General features: G+C 49.8%; 1 protein-coding gene and 1 long non-coding RNA gene across 2 annotated transcripts in view; one reads left to right on the forward strand and one right to left on the reverse strand.

Moving 5' to 3' along the window:
- Positions 1-13,276, reverse strand: part of NGF (nerve growth factor) — a 50,467-nt gene extending 37,191 nt beyond the window's left edge. Inside the window, exon 1 of the mRNA XM_027090970.1 lies at positions 12,784-13,276. The gene's annotated coding sequence lies outside the window, so the exon portion shown is untranslated. The remainder of the gene's footprint in view (positions 1-12,783) is intronic.
- On the forward strand, positions 1,465-12,776 carry LOC113611678 (uncharacterized). Its single transcript, XR_003429545.1, has 3 exons — positions 1,465-3,519; positions 5,885-6,024; positions 12,100-12,776. It is a non-coding gene; the product is annotated as an uncharacterized LOC113611678 (long non-coding RNA).
- Positions 13,277-13,628: the final 352 nt, after the last annotated feature.

Consider the following 13,628-nt stretch of genomic DNA (forward strand, 5'->3'; position numbering starts at 1 on the left):
GGTGGCACGGGGGGGCTGACCTGGGGCGGTGGGGGGCACCCACTCATCAGCTGGCATGTGCTGCACGTGGACTACACATTGTCACGTGTGGCATTATGGGAATTGCTTTCTAAACTGAAGCCCAGGACCAATGTTTGGCAATGGCTCAGAGTGCTTGAAATCAAGACTATCCTGGAACCACATTTGCATAATTATCTCATGTAATACCAACTAGATATGGGTCAGTATGTCTATTCAGGACACAGCCTCTGCCTGGCTACGTGAAAGGTCTGATTTTACCCTTTGCTGGCCTTTCTAATGGCCCAAGTCCAACTCACAGTTGTCTCACTTGGCTCCTGGAAAACTTAGAAGAACCCCCAGTTCCTTCTCCAGGAACTGCTATCAGCCCTTCAGGATGAGCTACCCAGAGATGTTCCCTGGAGATGGCTTTTCTTCCGTCCCAGACCCCTCCCTCCCTCCATACTGAGCTCTGCTCCTGATCTGAACCAACTGGAGCCTAGGTTTCTCCTTCCTGCTCCTGCTTTTCTCCCAGTCGCCTCTCTTTCCTGGCTCCTCTCTTCAGTCACACATCTTAGACCCCTGAGCCCTCCAGCTCTGCTCTCCACCCTATTGAATATTAAAGTCCACAGCTGGCTCTAATCTACAAGAGGTGCCCCCAGGTACATTCAGGCTTCAGAGGAGGCCACAGCCCTGCTCCATTTGGGGCCACCTTAGCTGAAGGGGTGAGGGCTGCACAAACTTGCAAAGCAGCCCATGTCACACCTCCTCCAGGAAGCCTTCCCCTACGTGCTGGATCCCACTGATGGTCTCCTTTCCTAACCTTTTGTAGTAATCCCTGTCTGTGCCATATTTACCAACCATTTATTCATTCAACAAATACTTCTTGAGCTCCTATTTGTGATGCAGCCCTTGGTGAACACAACAAAGTCCCTGTCCCCATTCTTACATTCCTGTGGAGGAGAAGGATAATAAACAAGAAAACCAATAATTGGACTAAGTACTGTGAGATAAAGGAAGTAGGGTAAGGGAACAGAACCTACCATGGCAGGGTTTGGTCGAGTGGGGATAGACATTAAATTACGGTGTTCAAGAGGTGACATCTGAGCAGACCTAAACGATGAGCAAAAGCTAACCACGTGAAGAAGACCGGTGGGTAGAAGTGTCCCCAACAGAGGAAACAGCAAGTACAAAGGCCTAAGTCAGTAGCAAGAGTGATATGTTGAAGATACAGCAAGAATGTCAGCAAGGCTGCCACGTAGCAGGCGATTGGAGGAGTGATACAGGACACAGGAAGGAGGGTCAGGGTCCAGATCACATAAAGGCATTCTCCGCCTCACCCTGCTGACATTTTGAGCCAGATAATTCTTCGTTGTTGAGGGCTGTCCTGTGCACTGCAGGATGTTTATCTGCATCCCAGACTCCACCAACTAGATGCTGGTATCACCCCACCCCCGGCCCCCTCCACGTGTGACAATCAAAAATGTATGATGTTGCCAAATGTCCACTGGGTTAGGAACCATTGAAATGAGGCCATGGCAAGGGTATGGATTTTATTCTCTGTGTAATTGGAGGGTTGAGAGCTAAGAAGTAACGTGACATGATTTACATCTTTAAAAGGGCAGTGTGACTGCTGTTGGGTTAAAAGGCTGTGGGAAACAAGAGTGGAGGCAGGGAATCCAGGAGGAGGTCCCTGTGTCGTCTGGCTGAGAGGTGATAGTGGTTGGGACTAAGAGGCAGTAGTGGGATGCTGAGAAGGGACTGGGTTCAGAACTTATTTGGAAACCAGTGAGACTTGCTGGTGGATTGAATATAAAAGGTGATGAGGAAGGTCCAGTCAAGGATGATTTCTAGATTTGGGGTCTGAGCAACTGGGAATAATGATGTCATTGTCTAAAATGGGGAAGACTAAAATAAGACTCAGAGAAAAGTAGTTCAGGGGTCAACAATTCTCAACTTGAGATGTCCATTAGATCTCCAAGTGGCCATGACAGTAGAACAGAAGAGCCTGGAGCCCAGGGGAGAGTCCAGATTGGAAATAGACATCCAGAAGGCGTAGCTCACCTTTAATGCCTGGGGGAAAGAAAGGACCCTGGACTGAGCTCCAGGCACTCCAATATTTAGAGGTCAGAAGAAGGAAAAGCCAGCAAAGGAGACAGAGAAGAGGGTCAGTGAGAGAGAGGGGACATTAGGAGAGCTTCTCATCCCCGAGGCATCGTGGCCTGGCAACCTCATCCACCGTGGACTGTCCTCAGCCAGCTCACTGCCTAAGCGGGGAGCCCCTTGGGCGCTCATTTGTGATCAACACCAAGGACCACTATAAAACTGGGTTTTGGACAACCCAAGGACTTGGCAGGGGTCACCTTGTTTAATCTTTGCGCTAAGAAGTAAGTGCTACTAGTTCCATATCACAGCTGAGGAAACTGGAAATCAGAGAGCTGCAGTAATTTGCCCTCGATCACATGTGTTTTTCAACGCCACTCCTGGGCCTGGAGCCCTGGAGAGGCTGATTCCACGTTCACACTTTTTCCACGGCACCCTTGGCCTCAGTCTCGCAGGGGCCCACTCAGTGCCTGGCACAGGCCTCCGTTCCCACCATGGTGGGAACAGCTTGTTTCTGCCTAGGCTTGAAGTGCCTTCACATCTGCTACTGCATCTGAGACGGGCAGATGGGAGCTGGGATGGCTCATGCAGGGTAAGTGACTGTCAAGGTTCCTCACCCAACTAAGGGCAGAGCCAGCACTGGCGCCAGGAGTCTCATGGTCCTTGTCCAGGGCTCTCACGTCTTACCTCTTATACCTACAGTCAAGGTATCTTCCCAGCTGGCAGCCATATTCAAGGCAGCAGCCCCATCTGGTAATGCAGGGGCAATATTATTATTCTCATTTTACTGATTAAGAAACAGAGGCTCAGAGGGGTTCTGTGATTTGCCCAAGTTACACAGCTAGGAAGAAGCTGAGCCAGAAATAAATCCTCAGTTTCCTAGCTCTCAGTAGTACTGAGTTGAAATAAATAACCTATATCTGACTTAACCATTTTTCTTTCTTACATAACAACTTTCCCAATCCATAAAAGAAATAAGCCTCAGACAGGTTTGTGAAATTTTCCCAAGCACAAGTATTGCCAGTCCGAATTCTGCAGTAGGTCCATAATCATTTAAGAAGTGGAAATGGGTAGAAGGAGGACATTCTGTACACTGTGCCAACTTAAAATTCCTTTCTTTCCCCTTAATCATAAAGGTGCTTTAAAAATAATCTTTGAAACATATTTGTTGCTTTATTAAGCCTTCTACTTTCTGTCCCACTCTTTTTTAGAAAAAATCAAAATAATACTTAAAAGCCCCACTCCCTAAATATTTTCTTTCATTTCCAAGATACAGAGATGCTGACACATGGGCATGAAATCTGGAGTCAGGCTTTGGTGTCTGACCTCCTGAAAAAGAAAATGAAAACATTTCTAAGTGTTCACACTTTCCCCGTGAGAGGACAGACACAATACCCTTGAACCCAGATGAAAAGAAAGGTAATTCGTTTCATGCATAAGAAATATTCTTGGTGGTATGTCATGTTCTGGGACAATTGATTCCATTTGTCATTGCAAGTTTCAGAAAGGGTGGAAATATGCTTTTTTCTTACCCCCCTTTTGGGCACAGAAAATGTTAAGTCAGCATTCACTTTTTCTTCAAAACAAAACAAAACAAAACAAAAAACCCAGGTGCAACAGTGATGGATTTAAACAGCCTCTTAACTGCTTTGCTTATGGTCCAGTCAAGCTCCCGGCGCTTGGCTCAATATAACCCACCTGCTTAAGGAGAAAGGGGCTGGGTATGATGTCACAAATGTGTCTCTTCTGCTATAAATGTTATTTAAAATGTGCAACTGGCCTGGTGACATTAGTTTTACAGGGAATAGTGGGATGAGTGGTGGAAAAGCACGGAGACTCTTACAGAGATGAAAATTACACCAGATCCACGTCTGCCTTCTCCCCTTAGGCCCCCTGCCCTGCAACCTCAAATAGAGATGTCTTAACTGCCTGGAAAGGAGCTTTAAACCTTTGGTCTGGATAGGAATTCAGTATTTGAGGAGATGTCACTAATAATCCTCTTTGAATGTGAGTGGTGAAAATGGGGCCCAGGGGGAGGGCATTTTACAAGAAAAGAGTTGGAATGAGCCCCAGGCGAGCACGGGAAACAGGAGGGAGAAAGGTGAAGCTTCCGTCTGAACAAAGAGGCGGCAGTTTGTCATCCCTGATCCTGTCTTCAGGGGCTGCGTTAGCCAGGCTCTCAGGAAAACTGGGGCATATCATCTTTGTGGCCCCTGGTGTGGGTCAGTCTTCCTCACTTCCAGCTGGAAAGGGGTGGTCTGGGGTCAGTGACACATTAGGGCCAGGTTGAGGACCGGAGTCAGGATTAGGGTTTGGTTTACCTGAAGCTGTCAGCTCCAGGGCCCAGGCCAGGAGCCTCTAGGCTGTTTATACCAGGAGAGAAACTGAAACCCTCCACATTGGGGCCGCCTGGAGCCTCGCTCACGAGAAAATGTTAGGCTCTCTGCTCTGGGCAGGAACTTCTTAAGAATTTGACAATGTCAACATTTTAATGGTATCTTAGCCCTGTTGCCCTTACAAAAATATACTGAGGAGGAAGGATGTGATTTGTGGGAACAGAAGCTCCATACAGAGTCACTATACCACCACATTAGGACCAAAGCATTCATCCCGGTCACAAGGCCTGGGAAGGCTGGGATACCCCTCTGATGGTTCTTAGTGACAGGGAGGGGGATGTCTTGGGCCCCTTGGACAATAACTGTCATGATCATGTCTGGGGAACAGAATCACAGAAAGATGGCTATGCAAACGTGAAATAGGGAAAGACGGTAGAGAAAGGTAGGGACAAAGGTGAGATATGATTGCTGTTGTTTCTTCGCTGGGTTGGCCAGAGAAGCAGCCAACCTCAGGGATAGAAACCTCTAGGGAAGTCACGGTTCTGATGAGGTTGATTAGTCTCAAAGAAGAAGATAAAGAAGGAAGAGGAGGCGGGGGCGGGGGGGGGAAGGAGAAGACAGGTGATGCCAGTGGCTCTTGCTTCCTGAGGCCTCCTTGGTGGCAGGCACAGTACCAGGCACTTTATCTTAGTCACTTAATCTACACAACAGCCCTATGAGGGAGCAATTAGTCTGACCTTACAGATGAGGCCACTGATCCTTACTTAAGTTACCCAAGATCACACAACTAGGAATCACAGAGCTGGGATTTAACCCCAAGTTTGCCTGGCTTCAGAGCGATGCCCTTTCCTGTACAACGCTGTTGTCTGTGCCAGTAGCTTTTAAACTTTTTAAACCATGACTCACAGTGAAAAAATACATTTCCATCGTGATCCGGTATGCACACATATTGTGTAAATGTATATACAACTAAAATAAAAGTTTTATGAATACCTTCCCTTTCTCCATGCAACGCATATTGACTTTTAAAAATTTACTCTACTTTTTTCTTTAAAAAAAAAAAAGAGAGAGAGAGAGTCGTACTACTTGATTTCGCATCCTCCTAATGGGTCTGTAGTTTGAAAACCATTTTTCTTTCCTTTACTCTAGGGCAGGGTAACATTTGAAATGTTGGTCAACTTCCTGCTTGATCTTGTTGGACGCTGGGCAGCATCTTTGCTTTGGAGGCAGGCTGCTAATTATGCGCCCTGGACCATCCCTCTGATGAGGGGACATCATTAATCAAATATTTCAGAAATGACAAATATCTGACAAAGCCATTCACTTGGAAAAGAATCAGTCCAGGAAACCATCCAGAAAACGTCATCGCTGATCTCAGGCACCGGCTAGTAATATTTTAAGCAGTTGATGCATGCTTTTGCAAAAGAAACAATTTTCTCTGCCTTCAGAACCTAAAGGACACATCTGATCTGACAGGGCAGTGCAGTCACCATCTAACAATAAACGCCCGAGGAGAAGAACAATGCGAGGGGTTGCTGAGGCTCTATCACTCCACCATCAAGAAGAGTGTTGTCTTTCTCATTTCTGGGTGAGTACACCCAGGATCTGAAATTAGACTGCTTTGCAGTGCGGTGTGTATGTCTCCACCCTGGTTTAGGATTTGGGGGTGATTTTGTTTCGGCAGCTAAGGGCAGGGACAGGGTCGGCTGGATCAGATTTAGATCATGGAAAGTGAGGTCCAGATCAGGTGGCTTCGGCACAAGTCAGCCTGAGGAGCCGCGGACTCAGTGACTTCACTCCAAGCAATGTGTATGCTAATTGAGAAAACATGTTCCTGTGATGGCCTCATGCAAAAATCCAGATTTATGAATTTTTTTTTTTTATTCCTAAGAATTCCTTGAATATTTGCCGTGCGTGTCTATACAGCCTCCCGGAGTACTTTTCCTTCTTATGGAGTCGAGTTGTGTTTTTCTGCTGTTGGCCCAGGTCAGGTTTTTAAAGGGTGGCATTCTGACAGAGCAGGCGGGCACAGGGTCTCAGGCAGTGGGGAGAAGCAGGAAGAGGTGGGGAGGGGAGCAAAATAGCCTATACCTTCTGTCCTTCTCTTGGGGCAGGAAAAGCAGTTAAGGCTCAAGTCCTCAAAAAGCAACTGTTCACAAAGCTCAGTGAAGGGCCCTTCTTCGTGCCTCTGGCCCTTTAATGCGCTCTGGACTGGCTAAACCCCACCCACCCAGCATTAAGACAGGACTCAGGCTCGCTGGGCACTGCCAGTGTTCCAGGCTCTTGGCTAAGTAAGGGCTTTCCAGCCCTCCCTCCTGTCATCCTTGCAACCGTCCCCCGAGATCAGCATTATGAGTCCCTTTTACAGATGAGGAAACTGAAGCTTAGAGGGATTAAGTAATGTTGTTATAGAGGCAACGAGAGGCAAAGCTTGCCTCTGAAGGTAGTTCTATTTTGTGCCAGGGCTGCTTTTATACAATCCTACCCGCCCGCAGGACATCCCCTCCCTCAGGAAGCCTCTGGAGAAAGCACCGCGCCATTCAGACCTCTCTGAGAGCCACACAGCTCGCACTTCTTCAACTAGTTTCCATTTTGATACTGGTCTCAATTGCTCCAAGTGTGTTCTCTAGATGACAAGACAAAAGAAGCTGCAGACAGATTTTGTTTGGTCTGCGCAGATGTTTTGAAAAGTGAAGACACTATACATTCAAACTCAAAGTTTTGACTCTTTTGGAAAAGTTGGAAGATCTGGCCACATTAGACCTACAAACCTGCAAAGCAACAGACGGCCTGTCCCCTTCTGATGGGCATAACCTCTCTAGTTTACTGCAGGCCCCATTGGCTCATGGCCTTACCTCATTTACGTTATCTGATGAGCCTCTCTGAAGCCATTTAAATGTTCGCTCTAGAGCCAGCTCCTTGGGCAGGACCGTCATTTATATTTATTATGATTCTCCACAGTGCCCAGGCCCCTGGTTAGCATATTAATCAAGATGCTAATTGAGAGAAGGAAAATCAGTCCAGTGACCTGATGTCCAGTGAGCCTGCCTCCCCGGGGGTGAGGACTGTTCCCCCTTTAACCACAGGTTATACGCTATTAAGCAACAGCTGGCCAGCCACTGACCCTTGGGGTGGGAGAGCGCAAATGCCCGCCTGGCTGCCATAGAGAAATTCACCTCCTCCTCTTCCTTCTCTTGTAAACTTGATAAGATACATAAAATCCTGAGGAAACAAGTTGTTGGAGGAGGAGTTGGCTCTGCGGGGTAAGGAACTGAAACACTCCTAAAGCTGCCAGTACAAATGGCCATTCGCAAGAAATGCCTTATTTAGAGAGCATTACATAACATCTCTGAGATACAAGTCTGAGGAGAAGTTTGCCTCTGAAAGAAAATTGCAGGAGGAAATGCATGAGTTTCCTTTTACTCAGATATTGTGAGGCCAAGGTAGTTCGGAAGGTGAAATGTTTGCTTCAAATTCCATCAAAATGAGAATGTTAATTACAGAAGGTCAAAATATAGGTGGGTAAGTTCCTAGAGAAGCTTCAGTGCTTCCAGAAAGATTTCTTCTCCTAGTGCAGCAAAGCTTTACACATACAGAGGCATAAAAAATGCAAAGATGATGTTGTCCAATCTGAAGTGAAAAGCATAAAGGGAGGACTCCCTCAGATCAGTACCACGGAGGGAGAACATGAGCGAAGGGAACTCGTGTTTGTTGAGTGCCTGCTCAACTGTGCGCCAGGCCTGTGCTGGTGTCCCATCAGTATCATCCCACTTGATGTGCACAACAGCCCAACAGAGTAGGTCCTACTGTTCTCTCTGTTTCACAGAAGAGGAACATTGGGTACAAGAGACGCCCTCCTGCATCTCTGGTCTCCTGGTGCTCAACTTCCTCCCTGCTCACCTAGTCCAGCCGCCTGCAGGCCGTTAGAGCCCAGCACGACTGCTCCTTCCTTCGAAACCACAACCCAAAGGGAGCCTGCCTCTCTCGGCGTCTCTCATACAATGTGGGAGTTCAGCGTATGGTTACTGACAAGGATGAGGTGATTGACCTCCAAGCCGGGCCTGGTCAGGTCCAGACATGGGACGGCACTTCTCCAGACTGGACAAGTGAGAAACGCAAGTCACTTTAACCACACATCAGATCCACAGTGATGGGAGGCAGAGACAGGACCTCCCTCCCCCAACCCGGGCTGAGCTCTCATGGCTTCCAGCACACGGCCCTCCCTGGGCTCACTCAGGAACAGCGTGCCGCATGCAGACAGATGATATATTCCACCAACCCTGGCTACCGAAGGAACAGCCAAAGGAAATGGGAAAATCAGCCCATCTGTACCAAACAACAAATACTTTGTGGCTATTGGGAGACGATTCCAGTAGTAGTGGATTGTAACTGCCCTCGATGTGGAATAGCTTCTGTGGGAAGCTTGGGCCATTCATTCCCACTGACGTCGGAGCTAGATCGTTCCACTGGCAGAGCTCTCCACCTGCAGAGGCCCCCACGGGCAATGCCAAAACATCTCCGTCTGCTTACCCCAGTGGGGAATTTTCAGGGAAACCCTGACTGTCTGACTGACTCATACTACCACTAATAAAAAGACGCTCCGTGTGTGAGGCTGGCCAAACCTGGCAATTCAAAAGGCCTTGTTGCTAGTCCCACTTGCCGGATTGCATCATCAGACCGGTCTCAGCCTCATTTGGGAATCTCCTTAAGTCTCCAGTGTCCGTTTTTTGGGGCCTCATTAGGAATCAAATTCAAACTCTGCCAGTTCTACTGCTTTGGTAGTTTTCTCTCTTCTACTGCTTGGGGGTGAGTAGCAAGCAATTATATCCTCCAAAGTCATTGTTCGTTTTAGCCATTTGCACTATGAATAACCAAATGGTCCTATTTTTGGTCCTCCAGTGAGACCTTGGGGCAGAGGAAAGGATGAGTGAGAATAAACCCAGGGCTACGAGCACCATCCCTCCAGCGTAGCATTGCTAGCCTGCTTTTTCAATCAAATGTCACATTATTGATTCCCATTGATTCTCACAGCTTGGGCACTGTTGTATTAATTTGATATCAACATGTGCCCATGTTGTAGGAAGTGCTGTCCGTGCTGGGGAGGTTTCTGCTTCCTTGTTCTCTCATTCAGAGCAGGGACCTCCCGGTGCCAGAGTGTGATCCGTTTAGTAAAGGAGAGAAGGATTTCCTCCCAGTGCTGTGGACACCCGGGGCAGGCAGTCTGCCTGTGTTTTTAATAGCATATGGCAGAGAAAGAAGCTGCCACGCTCTAATACCACCCATCCCTCCTCCCCACTCTTTCTGGTTTTCTTTTCACGTGGGTCATTTGTAGTCACACTCCACTGACAAAAGCAAAGGATGGTGCCCAGCGGGACCACAGCCCTGCCGGTGGCTTCCTGGAGCCTGATATGCTGGCTCCTGGAGGATGAAGCCCAGGGCTGGTCCTCTGAAGCCCCAATTCAATGATTAAATAATAGATGACCCGAACATAGGGCCTGAAAGAAAAGCCCTTATTGGTAATTGCCAAGGGACTTCTCAACCGGGAGCAGTATTATCCTTGTAATAAGCATTTAGCCATATATGGGGGGAGGGGATTTGGGGTTGCCACCATTTCTGTCATTTTAGTAGGGGAGGTAGGGATACTAAACTTCCTGCATTACATAAATAGGTCATTCTCAACCCAGAATCATCCCCAAATGCCAATAGCCCCATTGAGAAACACTGTTAACCCACTACCCTTGTCCTATAGATTGGGAGAGTGAGGGCTGGGAAGTTTAGTGACTTGCTCAAGGTCACAAAGCTACTTTCCCTCCTGTCTTACAATTCAGGAAACTACCACGGGAAGTTTCCTCAAAATACAGGAGAAAGATATCAAGAGATCATTTCAGTGTGATTCCTATTGAAGCCAATAACCTATAGAAACTCCTCCAAAACATGGAAAGTAACCCATAGAAGAGTAATGAAAAAATCTACGATGCTTTTTTATTGTATGTTTTCATTATTCTCGTCTTGGCCAAATTTTGCGGCTCAAGGTCTATCATCTCAGCTTAAACGGTGACAATTCCATCCTTGTGCACGACCAACCAAAAGGTCAATGACCTCAAAGCCTCAGCTTCTCCAGCTGCATTTCTGCCTCAGGGCCACCCCGATTTTACTGCTATTTGGAGTTAGGATGTTAACGGTCTCCCCACTGCCAGGAAGCAAGATCCCTAGTAAAGGGTTGGGGAAGGGTCTTTCATCTCCATTTACTTACTAGAGCCCACCATATGCTGTTCTGTGAAACTGGTCCATCCCAGAGTTGATTTCTCAGGACCGGCTGAGCCTGGGAGCTGTCAGTGTAGCTGATGGTTTGCAAGATCAGAGGTGCCAGTCAAAGAAAGAGAAGCCTTCTGGGGACATGAGTTATCTGCTCAGAGATATATAGAGACTATATATGAGTCCTCAGCGAACTTTCCACTGCCTGCTGGGAGCAGAGAGTAGTTTTCCTGCGGCTCCAGTGCAGTTGCCACTGAAATAAGGCACTCCACGAATGTGCAGCAGTAGTACTCAGCACTCACTTAAAAGTAAAGTTGTGCGATTTTCTCATCAGTTTAATCTCAGTAATGTTGAGAAACTTCCCTCGGGCTCCAGCCTTGCCCTGCCATGCCCTACCCTCCCCGCTGATGTCGGCAGCTGGGGCCCCCTTCCTGGCCACCGCACAGATTTCTCCATGGAAGAGGAGAGTGTGAAGCCTCATCCCTTGCTCTCTCTGGCCCTCTGGGTGGGAGAGACGTGTGGTGGGTGATAGGAGAAGGTGGGAACCTCACTCCTTGACAAAGGTTAAGGGTATGGAAAGGGTCGCCAGGCTGCCCTGAGGAGACCCAATTTTCCAGTTCTCTAGTGGGTCTGGGCTGCTCTGGGGTAAGATGGCTGTCCAGGGATGGCGTGGCCCCAGCAGCTGGCTGTAAAATCTTCCGAGGTACTCCTACAGTCATGTCAAAACATGTGTCCCTGGGCCCCAGAGACCTTGGTTTCCCATTCGTGGTGCCTCCTAACATTTTTCCCTTCGAGACTGCCCTTTGTCCCACCTGCACAAAAACACTGGGAAAAGTGTATGGGGGAGGAGTTGACCCCAAACCCCTTCGGCGACCCAAGTATGAGGAGAGTTCATTTCCTCTGTGAGTCCACACCAGCAGGGCCAGTCTCAGCCCCCAGACCACTCTCACTCACCCCGCACCCCCGGTCCTCAGCTGCCTCTGAACCTCTGGGAACATGGCCCATAGTGGATTGACATTTGGGTTGCCCAGACTGACATACAACTTCTTCCACAGAAGAGACATCTTCCACATCTAATGTAGTCTTTCTTCAGTAGCTCTTCAGAAGGGGAACGTTTCAGACATTCGATAGCAAATTGTAAACACTGCACAAGAAGAGCTGGCAGGGCCCAATGGCTGCTGCCTTTCTATATGCTCTGAGAGGGAGAAATAGTCCCCTCCAGCAGACTTAACTGACAGCTTCAAGAGTTTGAAGACCCTGGGGAGGAGATACTGGTGGGCCCTCCACTTCCATTTCTGAATTTAAGAATGCAGCTGGCCGTGCGCGTGTGGGGGGAGGGGGGGCTGGCTGGCAATGGGTGCGCCCAGAGGATGGAACCAAGACAATTAATCAAGTGCCTTTTCTCCAGGACTTCCGTTGGCCTCAGAAGACAGAGGGGGCAGAGATACCCAGGAGAGCCCTATTTTGGTTTCCAGCTGGGAACGTGCACTGAGTTTTCCTTAATACCCATAGCGCCCAAAGGCTTTGCAGTAATACACTTTAATGCATGAAACACCCGTAAATTATCCTACAAACTGTTACAACTTCCAACCTGGAACAACTTGGAAAAACCAGCCTAGCAAGCAGGCTCTTTTTTAATCTCTCAAGTCACAAGAGAAGAGAAAGTTCAAGCAGAATACACCTTCCATGAGAATCTCAGAGGTTTTTTGGTTTTGGGGTTTTTTTTTGGAAAGAGAAAGGAGAGTTGTAATCAGAATGAAGCTGCTTGTTTCCGATGGCTCAAAGATGCCGCTCCTTGACCCCAAGTCCTCTCCCTCCCCTGGGTCTTTGTCGCTTGGACCCAAGGCGCTGCCCGCCCCACCCCTCCATGCCAGCTTCTCCCACACCTGGCGGCAGATAGCTGGAGGTGAGGCGTGAGACCCACGTAGCAGGACCTTCCATGGAGGTCCCTTGGCGAGCAGGCTTCCCCTATCAACCCCTGGGGCCCTCACTCGAGACTCCCAGCCCTCCAGCGACCCGCGGAGGAGCCCAGAGACCCTTGCTCCATTCCCTGCACCAGGTCCAGAGCCCCCTGCCCAACTCGTCCCCTTACCTGGGGACAGCGTAGCGCTCGCGCGGGACTCGGCGCACACCCCAGCCCGCGCGCGCCGTGCACTAGCCCTCCGCGGCGCAGACCACCACTCCTGCGGCCCCAGAGCGCTCGCAGCCCGCGCATCCCTCTCGCCACGCTCTTTCGCTCTCCCTCACTTGCGCGCTGTCTCCGTCTAGCTAGTCCCCGGTACCGCCGCGCGGCGACTGCAGGCGCCAGGGTTGCCTCCCGGACTTCGGGCCATCGGGAGATCGGGAACTCCACGACCTGAGAGAGCGCTGCTCCCCACAACTCGCCCGCCCGCCGAGGCTCCCGCGCTCCCGCACCCACTGGGGACGCTCCTCTCATGGCCGCACTTCAGCCCGCGGAAGCCTCGGCGGGTGCCCGGAGATCTCGCCAGACCGGGATCCATGCATACTCTCCCCAGGAGCCCAGCCACGCCGGCCCGCGCCCGTGCCCGCGCTGCGCCCCTCTCGGGCTGGGCTCGGGGCAGCCTGACTCACCGCTGCGCTCCCCTCCGGCTCCCAGCGCTCTCTGCTGTGCCGGAGCGCCGAGCTGCTCTAACACAGGCTTCTTGAATTCTTAGCCCCTCCTCCCGGACTCCTGAGTCACCCACTCCAAATCCTTTCCCCTACTCCAACCCTTCCCGGCCCCAGCCCCGCACCTGCTCTGGCCAGGCGGAGGTGCCCGCCAGTAGGGGATCCTGGGGACGAGAGATCGATCTTTCCCGGGAGGGCCGGTTCGACCCAGCCAAGAAGGGGTTCAAACCTCCAGAGGTCAAAAGGAAACGCACGGGGGTTGGAGGGGCTGCGCGCAAAGCCCGGCTGGCCAGGGATTTTCTGGGGCAC

The sequence above is a fragment of the Aethalodelphis obliquidens genome, unplaced genomic scaffold, assembly GCF_003676395.1.
Source record: "Aethalodelphis obliquidens isolate GAN/ISIS:26980383/991018 unplaced genomic scaffold, ASM367639v1 scaffold70, whole genome shotgun sequence".
Taxonomy (NCBI): domain Eukaryota; kingdom Metazoa; phylum Chordata; class Mammalia; order Artiodactyla; family Delphinidae; genus Aethalodelphis; species Aethalodelphis obliquidens.